Below are 16812 nucleotides of genomic sequence, written 5' to 3'. Positions count from 1 at the left end.
GAAAACAGTGCCCTAATTGCTTTAACTTCAAAGGAAAATTTCTAAAATTTACCCAAACTAAAATTTTTGGTACTCTAAAACCATGCATTTTACATATGTGATTGCCATCTGCTAAATCTTCTGAATTTTTGCTACCTAATACCTCTGTCAAGACTTGAAGTTCATTTGGCTGGCTTCCAGAGAACCAAACATAAAGGAAAGAATGTTTATTTTATTTACTTGTCCTATTAATTAATTACTTGTCCTATTAATTAATCAAGAGATAATTTTCAGATATTTATCAGAAACTTACAGTGCCATAAAGTATGTATTTTTCAGACTTTACTCTTCGAAAGAAACTGAAATATTTCCAGAATGTTTCAGTAACATAATAGTAAACAAAAAGCAAGGCAAAATGGTAAGGCCCAAGTAAATTAAAGGACCATGTACTTACTATAATATTTGTTAAAGCACAGCAAACAACATTTTCAGTTATTCTTATAATGAGGATTTTTCCCCATAACATTTTATTTATGAATTATGATTAGGGTCATATTGAATCTCTGTCTGCAATTATGCAACTATAATTATCAAACCTGGCAATGCAAACTTCACTTTGTTGCTTTATTAATGTGCTTCAATCCTGAATGTAAAGGTCTACATTATAGCTCTTTGTCTTCTGCTGAGATTTTCAGCAAACACTGTAGTTGCCAAAGGAATTGCCTCATGCAATGCAAATACTTCAAATTACAATGATCTCCATCTTTCCATTGCCTAACAGATATTATTTAAATGGTGAACATTTTTTCACACCTAGGGGATCTTCGGTATAACTCTGATTTGTAAGATTTAAGGCCCTGTATCTCATTACTAATTTATTCTCAACCTTAACAAAAGTATTTTTTTGTATCTGCACGCAATCCACCTTCCTCACCCCTACATTTTCCTTTTCTGGTTTTAAGCTCCATAGTATAATATGTTTGAACTTTGGATCTTTGATATAGTCAACTTCCTCTTGTTTTAATATCTAAAGCTGTGGCTGGATGCATTATTGATAAGTGCACTGGGAACTTCTGCTGAAGCTTGTGAAATAGTTATTTGGTGTCTGAGTCATGAAAAAAAGATTCTTATGGAAACTTCATTATGCCTTTTCTTACACATGGCATGTGTTTGATTACTTCTGCCACCTTCTTAATGTTGATTGTCACTTTATTTTCTTTCTCCTTGAAATTGCTAGGTATCATTTAATGCAGAGAATATACCCATCTGTAGTGTAAATTATGCATGTTTTTATTTTAGCTCTCTTGCTCTCAAATCCAAATTCGTTTTCTGAACAGCAAAAAGTTAATTTTACATTTATGCATTTTTCCATGTGTTTTGTGCTTAGTTAGATAAAGTTTGAAAAGCAGTATTCACTTTTTTACTTCTCTTTTTTAATTAAAAAAAGAGCTGAAATATTTTCTACATTTTTTTTTTCTCAAAGGAAACCTAAATTGCTACATCCTGACCTTGGGACAAATGTACAATTGTCTTGCTTAAAAGAGCTGATATGAATTTATTTCATATTCAAAATGAAACAATACTTCAACGAATGCAGCTTTTATCTAATTTCATTTGCTTTTATTGGAATGATACACTTTAAACTCACAAAGTTTCTTCCATCCATTTCTGTGGACTTTGGCACAGAAGTATACCCTACTGACCTGCTTAACAGAGAGGGACTCTTAGTGGTAAGCTGGTTGTTTTTTTGAAAGGACTTATTTGTGCTAGAAAAAATTATGATCTTGGAACAGCAGAAGCTAGGAAACATTTCAGCTGAATGAGTTTATAGAACATCTGAAGGCTAAGCCAGTACTGATTTTCCATGACAGTATAAGACCCTCTTAAAGAAATTGGAATCCCACCCACTTTCTACACCATTGAATATACCATGCTCCTATAATCATTACAATAAGTAAACCACCTTAAGAGATAACATATATTTTTCATATACCTGGAGTTCAGATTATTTTATTATCTAATATATACTGTTTATATTTATTTAAAATACACTGGTATGATATTACATTAAACTTAGCATTTAAGAAAATAGTGGTGTGGTTGTTCCCTCTAAATAATTCTCTGATTATGGTCAACCAAGAATTCTATGTACACAATGAATACTCTATAGCTTTCATTATAATCTGCCTAGAAATGGAACAGACACTTAAATCATATAAAGGAAGGCAGGCATTTAATAAGTACCCCTCTTGTTTTTCAGTGGCAGTTAAATTATTTATGCTCACTGACTAATTGGCATTCTAAACTTTATTGTTGGGCTAATTATTTTTCTTGAAATAGTAAGAGATTATTGTTTTTTCCCCAACTCTTTTTTTTAAAGATTATTTATTTATTTATTTATTTGACAGAGAGAGAGAGAGAGAGAGCACAAGCAGGGAAAGCAGCAGAGGGAGAGGGAGAAGCAGGCTCCCCACTGAGCAGGGAACCCAATGTGGGGCTCAATCCCAGGACCCTGGGATCATGACCCGAGCCGAAGGCAGATGCTTACTGACTGAGCCACCCAGGCGCCCCTCCCCAACTCTTTAACTGTAGTAAAGTCTTCATTTATTCGACAAATATTTGTTGAGAACTTACTATACTCTACTTTTCTAAATCTTGGGATTTACCAGTGATCAAAGCAAGAAAAAATTCCAACAGGGAAGCACACAATAAACACAATAAGCAAGTAAATTATGTGTAAGTTAGAAGGCAATGAATACCATAAAGTAAAGTAAAACAAGGTTAGGAGGGCCATGGATATTGTGTGGGAAGTGTTACTTTAAATAGGGTGTTCTAGATAGCCTTGAAGAGGTGATTTGAAGGGCATAAGGGAGTTAGACATGAGGATATATGGGCCAACAATGTTCAAGCAGACAGACTAGTTAGTGTGGAAAACAGTAGTGTGGAAGCATGTCAAGGATAATGGTGGAAAGCAAGACTAGTGCAGTTGGAATGGTGAGAGAAGAGAATAGCGACAGATAAAGGTTAGAAAGATGACTTAGGGGGGCAGGGCACACAATGTGGGCATTTTGACCATTGTAAGAAATTTTGCTTTTACTCAGGGTTTTGAAAATAGAAGTGGTCTGACTTCTAGGATTACTCTGGATACTGTGTTGAGAATATCTTGTAGGGATGAAGGGTAGAGGTGGGGAGACCCATTGGGGATCATTACAATAATTCTGGCCAAAGATATTAATGAATTCGGAGCAGAGTGGTAAGAAGATTCTCAGATTGTTATATATTTGGTATCACTGAAAGGTTAAAAAAAGCAGCCTTTAGGACATAGTTAATTAGTCAGAGTTGTTGATTATCCTAAGAATTATATTTTTGCTCTATCATTTAATTTTCCTTGATGCATCAACATACTTTATTAGTCACCATGATAAAGTAAAATTCTAAGAAGAATTTGGAACTATCATTTTTTTTTTAAAGATTTTTATTTATTTATTTGACAGAGAGAGACACAGCGAGAGAGGGAACACAAGCAGGGGGAGTGGGAGAGGGAGAAGCAGGCTTCCTGCCGAGCAAGGAGCCCGATGTGGGACTCTATCCCAGGACCCTGGGATCATGACCTGAGCCGAAGGCAGACGCTTAACGACTGAGCCACCCAGGCGCCCGGAACTATCATTTTTAAATGCACATACAACTACCCTCCTATGTACAATGGGCATAATATTCTCCATTCGTAAACTGCATCATTGGTGACTCTGCCCAGCTACCATAAAGGTATTTGTTTCTGATGGGAAAACTAGATTTTATTAACCTCTAATTGTTTCTTCAATAAAGTTCATGTTCTGTCCATCAGCTCATAACTAAAGAAGGCAATTAGTCAGATACGATAGGGAGTGAATTATCAATGTTTTCAACTCAGAATCTTTGTTAAATTCATCAAAAAGCAGTAACATTATTCTATGAGGAAAAAATTAAGTAAGATGTGACTTGCATATTCATTTTGAGTAGAATCTAAAAAATTATGGGGTTATTAATAAGTCAGAAATAAATATTCAGTGAGATAAACACATGCCCTACTCACTTCCACACAACTGTTTTTAACTCCCAAGCAGATCTTATATAATATATTATGCATTTTAAAAAAATCTTAAGTGCTTTTCTATGTGATATTCTAAGTTTCCTCATTTGTATATTACTAAATGCACATGACAAGACAGAGGCAGTTGAAATATTTCCCAATTTACTATTTTCATTATGTTTCAACCATTGTCCAAAAATTTTTTGTGTGTTCCCTCCTTTTTTAAAAGATTTTATTTATTTATTTGACAGAGAGAGAGAGAGAGCACAAGTAGGCAGAGTGCCAGGCAGAGGGAGAGGGAGAAGCAGGCTCCCCACTGAGCAAAGAACCTAATGCGGGGCTTGAGCCCAGGACTCTGGGATCATGAACTGAGACAAAGGCAGATGCTTAACCGACTGAGTCACCCAGGTGCACCATGTGTGTCCCCTTAATAGTCAATATTTTCCTTATTGTTGTTTGCTGCTGTCAGAGAATTCTTTAATTCAGGTTCATAATTCTTTGTATTCATATATATTTTAACAAAAATCATACCTAGCAACAATGTACATACATGCACACTCTCACATACCTTAGTTAGACTTTCCTGAAATGAATATTTTAGAATTCAAAATAGATAAGAAACTCTGATGAAAATTTGGTATGTTGTCTTTTTTTTTTTTCCCCCGTGAGAAGCCCAAGAATAGTTAATCTGCATCTTTATTAACATATCTAAGGCCCCAAAGAATTGGTGGCAGTTAAAGTAAATCTCACATCATACTACTTACCAGTTTTAGTCCCTTAACTCTGAGGTCTTTGCTAGTATTTCCTGCACATAAAATTATTGTTCATATTATTGTTTTCATATATCCATCATCATAATAATACTTTGGAACTAGTGAACAGGAATTTCTCCTGTCAACAACTCAAAACATTTAAAACTAATTCTTTCTCAAAAATGTTCTTCTGAGGGGTGCCTGGGTGGCTCAGTGGGTTAAGCAGCCAACTCTTCATTTCAGCTCAGGTCATGATCTCAGGGTGGTGAGATCAAGCCCTGCATCGGGCTCTGTGCTCAGCAGGGAGTCTGCTTGAGATTCTCTCCCTCTCCCGTTAACCCTCCCCCTCCTTGTATGCTCTCTCTCTAAAATATATAAATAAATGTTTTTAAAAAATGTTCTTCTGAGGTAGACTCAAATATTATTCTTTGTCATTTACTTAATGGAAAAAGTGAATTCATAGATGGTTTTATAGACACGGTAATAGGCCTTATTTTATTTTATTTTTTTTAAGATTTTATTTATTTATTTGACACAGCGAGAGAGAGAACACAAGCAGGGGGAGTAGGAGAGGGAGAAGCAGGCTTCCCGCTGAGCAGGGAGCCCAATGTGGGGCTCGATCCCAGGACTTTTGGATCATGACCTGAGCTGAAGGCAGACGCTTAACCAACTGAGCCACCCAGGCACCCCTATAATAGGCCTTATTTTAGCAAAGAACATGAAAATAACTCACTTTCAGTAAGTAGCTAGTGGCAAAAAGGGATTAACTTGCCATCCAGAAATTATTTTAATTTTACATTAAAGTCAAGCAAGTTGTAAATCAAACTTGACTTTGTGTTCCATTGTCATTTAGATAAGAACCATCAATCTCATTAAATATGAATTTATAACATAAGGTGCACTCTTGGTCACACATCTAGAGTCAAACCAATATGCTATACACTTATATAGTGAGGTATGTCAATTATATCTCAATAAAACTGGGGAAAAACTAAAGTCATTATGCTATATGTGAAACTCACATAAGTTCAATGGAACTTTTGGGAATAGATCAATTGTGTTATAGTCTTTTGGCAAATAACCTATCAATTTGATTAGCCATGTCATTTGTTTTCAGATTAATGTGTGACAACTACTAAACAACCCCAAAGTATACTTAGAAAAATTTACCAATATTTTATGAGCTAATGGAATATAAGTAATTTATTTCAACTTTACTGGTTTGGGTGAACATAGAAATTTGGTAGAGTTATTTATTTATTTATTTTTCAAGTAGGCTTGGGTGAACGTAGAAATTTTGATTAAGGATAAAGATAAATCAGGCACTACATTTGGTGTATGCTATGTATTTTCAGTGATAATTCAATATGTTATAAATATGACTTTCTTTTAAGTATGTGTCATACTACTCTGAAAATAAACATTATACCGAACTTTATTTTTCTTAATATATTTTATATCACATATTTATAAGCCATCTAATAGTCTAACTCAACATATACAAAAATCTCACATCCTTGAAAATATAAACAGACAAAAAAAGAAGTATTTTTTGAAACTCCTTAGTTTTCTAATAGATTCATGTTTCCACTCACTTTGGCTCAGAACTTCTAAGGTATTTTTTTTCATCCAACTCATCTATTTCATACAATATGATAACAAATTTTCTTGTTTTATCTACCTCAGAGTCTACTGTATTCTATCATTTCATTCCATTTGGCCCCTTGGTAGTTCAGTCCATTTTGATTTGCGACCTATGTTATTTCATTATTTTCTAAATGTCCATTATTGCTTCTCTACACTGTAATCCACATTCAAACTCATCTGTCAGAGTATCCTTCTAGAGCATGTTTTGATTATTCTCCCCTACTAAATACTTTTTAAATGCCCACTAAAAATAAAGGTCAGTTTCTGTCTATGTAACAAATTCATGATCTGATTGCACTTCATTTTCTTATTTATCTGTCTTAATGCACTTTACTGCCCATAATCTTTCATTCAACCAAATTACAGTGCTCACCATTTCCTAAACATAGCTCGCATCTTCCTTTTATTTCTCCCATCTGAATTCAGTCCAGAGGCATTTGTTGAGGATTTGCACTGTGACAGTTTTTGTGCCAGAAGACAAAACAGTCTAGTATTCATCTTCTGCTTTGTGAAGAGTTCTCAAAGCGTAATGGGAAAAAAAGACACATAAACATTATTACAATAAAATATGAGGAAATAACAGAAATAAGTTCAAAATTGTAAGGAAGTTAGCTATCTGCCTACCACCCACATTCACTTTAATTTATGAATTTCTTCTCCAAATGTTGAGATTGAGAACAAATGGTACCACTTTGGTGAAGCATCGTAAGGCTTACCAGATGACACACAAGCACCCTCTCCTGCTCAGAATTACATTACCCATTGACTTTGCCTTCCCTCAGTCCTTACCACACACTGCCTTGCACTACAGTGGTGTGTGCGGAGATGGAATAACCCCTGCTATATTGTAAACACCTTGAACTGAAGACCTTGCCCTCTAGAATGTAAACTCCAAATAGCAGCAGGGCATGGCTGCTTGTAGTGTACATTTTAAAAATTTTCACGAATGAATGAAAGGATCATGCAGAATATCTTTGTAATAGTCATGGAACCTAACATGTACATGACATAGAATTAGGCTAAATTAACATTTGTTGAAGAAAGAAGAATGGTGTCTTAGGTTTATATCCTTTTAGTGGTATGCACGTGGTGCTTAGCAACTAGTAGCCCCACCCCAACACACACACACACACACACACACACACGAATGATTTGCAGCATCAGCCGATTTCTTTAGTGTAAGCATTCCCAGTATGGCAGATTTGTTTTTTTTTTTTTTTTTTTAAGATTTTGTTTATTTATTTGACAGAGAGAGACACAGCGAGAGAGGGAACACAAGCAGGGGGAGTGGGAGAGGGAGAAGCAGGCTTCCCGCGGAGCAGGGAGCCTGATGCGGGGCTCGATCCCAGGACCCTGGGACCATGACCTGAGCTGAAGGGAGACGCTTAGCCATCTGAGTCACCAAGGTGCCACCCAGATATCCCCCAGTATGGCAGATTTCAAGCTCAAAATGTGATGCCACTGAAGCGAGAACTGAGAAGAGATGAGAACAGGCTTTTAAGAGCTAGCGTAAACCAACTCTAGCTAAGGTGATGTCTAGTACACACAATAAACTCTCAATGATTATTTATTGTTAATTAATAATGAAAGTTTTAGACATATGGCTAAACTTGAAAGAAAATTATTTACTGCATAAATAAATGGTAAACTGTTATTTGTCAAAATTGACTTCAAAGTTCAGAGGATTCAGATAATTAAATCATAAAATGCAGGCCTCATATCACAAATAAATTTAATGCAACTACATGCTAGAAGCATTTTACATATATGTATCTGTCTTACTATTTGCATTTAGAGTTAATTTTATTTTATTTTTTCTTGGTGAATGACCTGATCAGTCATTTATTTTTTCAAATCTTGAAATAGGTCATTGATCCAAAATCAAATACCAAACAAATAATGTTTCATCATTTCAATATTTCATTATTCCAGGGAAATTCTCCTTTCTGCATTCAGATTTGGAAGATCTTGGTAAACCATAGAGCATGGAAAACTTACTGGAGTGTACTATTGGGTTTGACCTTGACCTTGTCGGAGTTTGGTGCTCTACAGTGTGCAACAGCTGTAGGAGACTTCATCACACAAGTTATGATCACTAGTACCCCTAAAATCAGGTCTTTGTGGTTATAAGGATACTTGTACCTTGCTTCTCTTACTATATACTAGATTCTATTTGAAAAGAGTATAGTAATTGGGATTGTGTTTGGCTGCCGATGAAAGAACTCAATTATCCAGCTTAAACAGGTTTTTTTTTTTTTTTTTTTTTTTTTAATCACATAACACAGAAGTCTGGAAGTAAGCCATTTAGGATTGGTCCGTGTTGCAAAAAGGAATTAACCAAGCTCCTTTCTTCCTCCCATTCACAGGCTGCTGCCCCACATCAGAGTCAAAACTGCAAAAGAAAAAGATAGAGGTCATGAGGTTCATGTCAGCTAAGTTTATCCCTTTATTTCAAGAAAAAACAAAAAACTTTCATGACTCCCTCCACCCCAATTCAATTTCTGATTACATTTCATTGGCTAAACCTTGTCACATGGCAACCCTTAGAGGAAAAGGAGCCAGGAAAACAACACTTCTTTTTTTATTTTATTTTATTTTTTTTTACCCCTAACTAAATTAAGATTATATTAGTAAAGCTAGAGGACAAAAAGGATATTGGGCAAGAAACTGTAGTGACATAAGTCATACTTACATCATTGCTGCAGTATGAATAAGAAATTGTAATCTCATTGTACTAAATATATCAATGAGAAAATATCTTAATTGAATTCTATCACTTGCTGTGTCATTTACTGAGCAGAGCTATCTCTGACATGTGGGCCATACAATATTTCATCAACTATCAGTAATTCAGCTCCCACTCTATTCATGACACTAGGATAGCTGCTCCTAAGAATGCTGGGAATTAAAATACTAGACCTTGAACTGGACTGGCTCTAACAAACATGACAACTATCACGCACTTTCTGGGGTACGCAGATAAAGATCATAATCCTTAAACTCTGGCGTGCCCATGTTCACAAAACACTAACTGTTATGTGTCTTTATGTTACAAACTAATACAATTTTTCCATTGGTAAGACAGAATTAGAAGAGTTAAAATGATAAATTTTATGATAAACATTTGGGATCTCCATTTGGTAGCCCAAAACTTCTTTGGACCTGAAAAAGCAAGCATAATGTATTGAGTTGACTTTCTGACCTAGGATTGAGAACAAATAGCTTGGAAACAAATTTGTTCATCTTGTTTCATATCAGACTCTATGAAATTCTGATGACATAGGCATTTGATCTACATTAATATAACTTACTATCCTGGCTTATTATCTGCATACAGTAGTGAGAAAGGCAGCTACAGATGCAAGAGCAACAGAAATCAATCCAGAAATAAAGAAGGAGAGCAGGGCACCTGGGTGGCTCAGTCGGTTAAGCGACTGCCTTCGGCTCAGGTCATGATCCTGGAGTCCCGGGATCGAGTCCTGCATCGGGCTCCCCGCTCAGCAGGGAGTCTGCTTCTCCCTCTGACCCTCCCCCCTCTCATGTGCTCTCTCTCATTCCCTCTCTCTCAAATAAATAAATAAAAATCTTAAAAAAAAAAAGAGAAGGAGAGCAAAAGTGTGAAAGAGTGAGAGCAAGAGCACATGAGAGAGAGCCAGGGGTGGGGGTGCAGGGTGGCGGCGGGGGGGATGAGAAAGGCTGAGTGGCTTTGGAAAGTTTCCTAGCATCTGGTCTTCAAAAGTTACCAAAAATTTGAAGGACTGAAAAACAATACAGAATGCTATATAAGAAAAAGCTTCAAACTCATGAGTCAGGTTAACTTGTGGGTCTATTCTTAATATTGCTACCTACCATTTTAGTGATCTTAAGCAAGTCACTCAAATTCTCAGAGTCTAAAATCCTTTGTGAGTGTATTATAATACATCATCATCAGGCAAACATCATAATGACAGAATTCCATACTTTCCAAACACCACATAATTCCTCAAAGGTGTCCCTGGGAAGGGCATGGCAAATTACTGGATGAAAGAACACTTTTCAGATGTGTTACTAAGGAAGATTTAGTGTAAACCATGAGCTGGCAAGGTTAAAGAAGGCTAAAGTGGAAATTAAAATCTGCATGTAATTTAGAAAGATAAGATCAAAGGTGAGATTTCAGATTGTGGAAATGGCACAGGCAGAGGTAGGGAGGAAGGGATCAAGGTACTGTGTAGTATTGTGAGGATAACTCAGTTTTAGACACGAGGTTTTATTGTATATTTATCCTATATATTAGAGAGCAGTTTAGAAAAATTGAAAGTCTTGAAAATCACATTAAAAGAGGACTTTACTTGTGGGTAAAGAGAAAGCCATATATAGTCTAGAGAAAGCCATTGACATGATGAGATTCTTACAGTCTGTTTTCCTCTAGTTCAGAGGTGCTTTAGTTCCTCTAGTAATTTTCCTCCAAACTGGTTACTATATTGGAGTTAATCATGGCATTTAGAGAAGTTATTTCAGGAGGAAAGAATTAAAACAAACACATAAAAACCATGCAATTCTGGACTTTTCAGCAAAAGTGGCTTATTTTAGGTATTAGAACAGAAAGATTTTGCAGAATATAAGTGATTATCAAGCAGAATCAAATTGTCCTACCTGTCAGACCAGTCAGTGCAGATGGAAATAGGAGAACTGAAAGGAAACAGGGGTGTTAGATCCTCTGCCCCAGCTCTGTGTTCTCCCTCCCCCTTGGGTTGGATGGAAGTAAGAGGAAGGAATGCATTCTTTTTGTTGAGCAGTGGGATTTATCTTTTTTTTATTCTATTTTTATATCGTATTTTTAAAAATTGTGATAAACTGTACATAGCACAATCAGCACTGTTTGAACCATCTTTCCGCATACCATCTAGTGGCATGAAGCACATTCACATCGTACAGCCATTAGCACTACCCATCTGCAGAACTCCTCCATCTTCCTAAATTGTGACTCTTTACTCATTAAATACTAACTCCCCATTCCTCCTTCCTTCCAGTCCCTGGCAACTCCCATCCTACTTTCTCTATGAATTTGACTACTCTAGGTAGCTCAGTACTTTGTCTTTTAACACAGTCATCCGTTTCTCCTTTCACATGCTAACCCCACATTCCACTTAATGAACCTCTTTCCGCCTAGTCCACAAGCCCCTTCACTATTCTTTCTCCAGCCTCATTGAGGTAGAATTGACAAAACTGTAAGATATTTAAGTTGTACATTGTGATAATTTGATACATGCATACATTGGGAAAGAATTCCTCCCATCTAGTTAGTTAAGACATACAAACACATCTATCGCCTCACATATTTATCTTTTGAGTGTGTAACAACATTTACATTCTACTGTCTTCGCGAATTTCCATTATGCAACACAATATTATCAACTATAGTTACCATGTTGTACATTAGATCCTCTGACTTTATTCATCTTACAGCTGAAAGCTTATAACCTTTTTTAATCCCCAACTCTCTATCCCCTGGTATCTACTTTTCTACTCTCTGTTTCCATGATTTTGACTTTTTATTTAGATTCCACATATAAGTACACCACACAGTATTTGTCTGTCTCTGTCTGGCTTATTTCACTAAGCATAATGCCCTCAGGTTCCATGCATGGTGTCACAATGGCCAGACTTCCTTCTTTCTTGTAGCTGAATAATATTCCATTTTATATACCACATTTTCTTTATCCATTTGTTTATCCATTGATGGACACTGAGGTTGTTTCCATATGTTGACTATTGTGAATAATGCTGCAATGAACATGGGAGTGCAGATATCTCTTTGATATCCTCATTCACTGTCCTTTACATTTAACTCTCTTTCTGCTGGATAAATAACTGAATTCAGCTATTCAGTTACTGGTTATTCTTGCATACCAACTGACAGAAAACAGTAATACTGGAAATTAAAAATTCCACAATAAGCTACATAGGAACAGTAAAGGTTTCATTTTATCTCTGACTATTCTTTTTCTTCAATTACTACAAAATTTGGGCAAAAGAGTAACTCCCTCAAAAAAGGTATTTCCTCTCACTGATGACTATCTTAAAACTACATGTGTTCTGAAAATTAAATTAAGTAGTTTATTACCAATTAATATTTATTGACTTCACTGCCAATTTAGCTACTTTCTCTTTTAAATCTTTTTTTTTTTTTAAGACTTTTTATTTATTCATTTGAGAGAGAGAGCACAGGAGAACACGAGCAGGGGGGAAGGTCAGAGGGAGAGGGAGGAGCAGACTCCCCGCCGAACAGGGAGCCCAATGATGTGGGGCTTGATCCCAGGATCCTGGGATCATGACCTGAGCCAAAGGCAGCCGATTAACCAACTGATCCACCCAGGCGCCCTCTCTTTTAAATGTTGACTGTCTTGTGTTCACAGGAAACATAGGGCTGAAAAATGTTTATGTACAGTAAACTTAGTTCCCTTCCCTTTTTTTTTCTTCACTAAGGTTTTGCCTAGCCTTTAGGCAAGTTTCTCCTTTTTATATGACCTGTTTTTTTTCCTTAGATTTCAAGGCATACCTGATGTATAATAAATAGACTTTGAGTTTTATAAAGCAAAGTAAATAATTAAGAGCTCAACTGTTTTCAATAAATTAGGATCAAATTGAATTTTTATAATCTACTATTATTCTATATTATAGTTTTTAAATAATTGTGGCATGCATACAGTGACTGAGCAATTGTTATATATTTTATGCTAGTTTTATAACTTCATACAATATAAAAAACAATGCAATTAAAATATATTTGAACATAATTTTAAACTTTTAAATATGAATAATTATACTGTGGAAAATACACATAAAAGTGCTCTCCTACCACTTTAAAATATAAAGTTAAAACCTCACAAATAATGACCTAAAATCTACAAATCAGAAAATGAAGCATGGTATTTTCATGTTAGTGTATTCATGTAGTCAATAAATATTGTCCCTTTTTAAAAATTTATTATTTTTATATTTTGGGGAGGAAGAGCAAATTATTTATTTATTTATTTATTTATTTATTTATTTATTTATTTTAACAAATACACCAAAGAATCATGCAATCCTGCCAGCATTGGATGCAATCCTGGGCCACAAGTCAGCACACTCCTTTGCAACTGGTTCTGTGATAGCTGAATCTTTCATTTCACCTTTATTGTTTACCATGAGCCCCATGTTATCTTCAAAATAAACACACCATCTTTTGTCCAGTATGCCTTTCGTTGTGGATTTACCACTGCTGGATGTACCTTCTTTCTGAGCTGTGGTTTGCGTTTCTTCACCGTGGCCTTCACCATGGCACCCACACCAGCAGCAGGAAGTCTGCCCAGTGGTCCCTTGATCCCCTTCACAGAGATGATAAACAGAGCTTTGGTTCCTGTGTTGTCAGCACAATTGATCACAGGTCCTACCGAAAGACCCAGGGAAATCCAGAATTTTGCAACGGAGGACCCACCACATCCTTGCTCAGACATCTTGAATGCAGGAAAAGGACAGAAAAAAAAAAGCTGTCCTTTTTTTTTTTTAATAAATGTATTAGTCATTGAAGTAAAATTGAGAACCACAATTTTGTAGTAAATATTTTTGTCGTTTTAGATCTGCCAGTAAAATCTGAAGAAATTCAAGTTATTTATTTTATAACTTAGAGCAAATGCGTATGAGTTTTTTGCAGTTATTTGAAATTTTTAGGTAAAAAATGTTACAAACTGCTGTATTTCAATCAATATCATGAATTTTTTAATATTAAGATTAATACTGAGATCTCAGGAACTTAAAATGGGAAGGATCTCAGATCTTCTTTTTTTAGTTATTTTTCTATATTGATAAGCATGCTCTTTAATCCCCATCCCCTATTTCACCCATCCCCCCAACTCACCTATCCTCTATTAACCGCCACATATAGCAGATTGAAAAAAACGGAAGCTACAGAGGATAAATTATTTTCTTTAAAAATTAAGAAACATGTATAGCAGATTCCTCTAAACATGCTTCCTAAGGCACACAGACATACACACAGAATACAGACATACAAACAACACACAGAGACAAACATGTTAAAAAGATAATTAGTGGAATTTGGGGAGGAAATCCTTACAAGGAGCTGAAAGGAAAAGGGCCAGTCTGAATTGTAACTAGGATGTTACAAAGAATTTGCAAACAAGATATCTTTTGAGAATTAAACAGGAAGATCAAGACATAATCAACCTGGACAGGAATAGACAACCTATCTTAGAAAGACAAAGATTCTTTCAGAAGAGCAAGCCTTGAATGAATCCTGATTGCATGAATTCACATATCCAACAAAATACCAATATCAATCAGAAGGAGCGTAGGTTAAGCATGAAAAATAAAATAAGCAGAGTTCAGTGTCAAATATAATAATGATCCATCCAAGGATAGCCCAAGGAAGTGGGTGACTTAGACCAAAGGCTTTTCCTGTCCAGTTGTAACAGTGCGGCTTCATTTAATTCCATCAACTGTTCAAATCTTATAACTAATTCCGTTTTTTTTCTGATTTCATACTCACCACGTCATCTTCTAACTGAGCTGTGTTTTCCCACTCAAGTATCTGAAGAAGAGAATACCCAGCCCAAGGACTTAAATAGTGTATATACTAACCTGGCCTGTTATATTTCTAATTGTGAATAAATAGCCCCCTGGTAGGAATTTGACAATTCATGTAAATTTCCCAAAGGGAAATGTGTTGGCCATAGGACTCAAACGTCTAATACCTCAACACTTAAAGTTTATGCCACAAAATAGCATACATTTGAATGTTTAACATCAGAATTATAGACTTGATTAATGTGAACTGACACTGGATGCTGACCAATCACATTTTGGAGCTTGCAAAAAATAGGACAGATTCTGAATCACCTCATAAATTCATTATCCAAGGAATTTGAAGCTACAGTTTCCCCAGTATTACCACATTAATCATAGGGATTGTCCGAACTCTGAAATATCTAGAACTTACTTTAACAGAAATGACTCAGTAAAGCAGGTATTGTGATTCGCATTTGATACATGAGAGAACTGAGGTGTAGTGGAGTTATATAATTTTTTTCTCAAGCTGACACAATTAATAAGTGAACCTAGAATGGAACCGGGTCCTTGCAGTCAGGGGTAGCAAACTCAAGTGACTACAAAAGTAGTAAGTGGGTAAAGAAGGTATTATGAGGACTGCTTAAACCTGTGTAGGTTGTAAACTTGTAACAACATAGGTTGCCAGTTTCCCACAAAAAGTCAAATATTCTAATTTTATGTGAAATCTCTTGATTTTGAAATATTGTTATTTAATTTAAAAATAAGTTTTGGACACAATGAGCTGAATAAAACACTTATACATAAGCTCATTTGGGCTATGGGACATCAATTCGTAGCCTATGAGCCAAAGTAAATACTTCTGTTATTTAGAGTCAAAAGGATTTTCTAAATTCTGGAAAAATAATTACTAGTCTGAAATGATATTCTCCAATGAGGACTTGGAGTGCTAATATTCTATGCCACTCAGTGCTGATCATATGCATATGATTTAGAAGCCAGAACAAGTGTGATTGGTTTTTTTGTAAAAAATTTGTGAGAGGATACCCTTCCTCTTTTGAACGAGGGGTTTCAGATATATCTGAAAGCAACTAGAACTTTCCTAAAGATGTAGCTACCTGATATTTCACCATAAGAACAAGTGACTGAAAATATTATTTGAAATTATAAAAAAAAAAATAAGCCAAGACTGTGATGATTTGGTACTAACTTTTTGCACAGTAACTACCTGTAAGACAAGATCCAATGTTAGAACATGGATAGTTTGTGGTGTAGATAATTATATATGAGTAGACTGCTTTAAAAACTGTAAATCATTTTCATTTTAGTGTGGGCCCAATATTCTCAATATGTCTTGGTGTGCCTTTCATAATTCCAAAGTTAAAGAGCCTCTGAATTTAGAGAATCCAACGGAAAACTGTAATTATACCGATAAACAGCACTCAGTGGACAATGACATCTTAACCAAGACATGGTTCTGTCTAGGTGAAATACACTTTACTCATGCATATTCTTCTTGTTCTCTCTGAAACTTGCAAGAAGGAAAGTTGTTTCCCTTCATAATGATGCATTAATGCTCCACAATATATACTTAAAGGATCTATCTCTTAACCCTAAAAAGAGAGAGAGAGAGAAAAGAATAAGACCATTATAACATATCTCCTATAGAAAGCATAATTTTATATTGTATGTCATCTTATAAATTAAAAGTTTAAAATAGTTGTTTTATTTAAAGGGAGAACATTCTCCAAACAACTGATTTGAAATAAAATGCTAATGTCTGAGGAGAATATGTCTGTTGAAATATTATAGAAATGT

At 35.4% G+C, this 16812-nt stretch overlaps 1 pseudogene; it reads right to left on the bottom strand.

Moving 5' to 3' along the window:
- Positions 1-13484: 13484 nt before the first annotated feature.
- Positions 13485-13928, bottom strand: LOC102745294 (large ribosomal subunit protein uL14 pseudogene; annotated as a pseudogene).
- Positions 13929-16812: the final 2884 nt, after the last annotated feature.

This window comes from Leptonychotes weddellii, chromosome 8 (genome assembly GCF_054177405.1).
Source record: "Leptonychotes weddellii isolate Sample4059 chromosome 8, ASM5417740v2, whole genome shotgun sequence".
In the NCBI taxonomy this organism is placed as follows: Eukaryota; Metazoa; Chordata; class Mammalia; order Carnivora; family Phocidae; genus Leptonychotes; species Leptonychotes weddellii.
The sequence above is the reverse complement of the archived record's forward strand: the minus strand, read 5'-3'. Positions and strand labels throughout refer to the sequence as shown.